The following is a 222-nucleotide window of genomic DNA, read 5'->3' on the forward strand; positions in this document are numbered from 1 at the left end:
CAGTATTAATATTTCCTCCCACGACGCAGAGTCAATCGACATTTTAAACAGCATACTCCAAGTTGTTTGTAAGTGTTTCAGCTTGTCCACCGTTAGGGTCTGTAACTCAGAGTAGAATCTAGACACAAAACGTCCATGTTTCCGACTGTCCAGTAGAGTTTTTTTAAGCAAATAACAGTTCGTTGGTAGCTCCAGTGATCCAGTCTTTGATTTTACGTAATG

Source organism: Etheostoma spectabile, chromosome 15 (assembly GCF_008692095.1).
Source record: "Etheostoma spectabile isolate EspeVRDwgs_2016 chromosome 15, UIUC_Espe_1.0, whole genome shotgun sequence".
Lineage (NCBI taxonomy): Eukaryota > Metazoa > Chordata > Actinopteri > Perciformes > Percidae > Etheostoma > Etheostoma spectabile.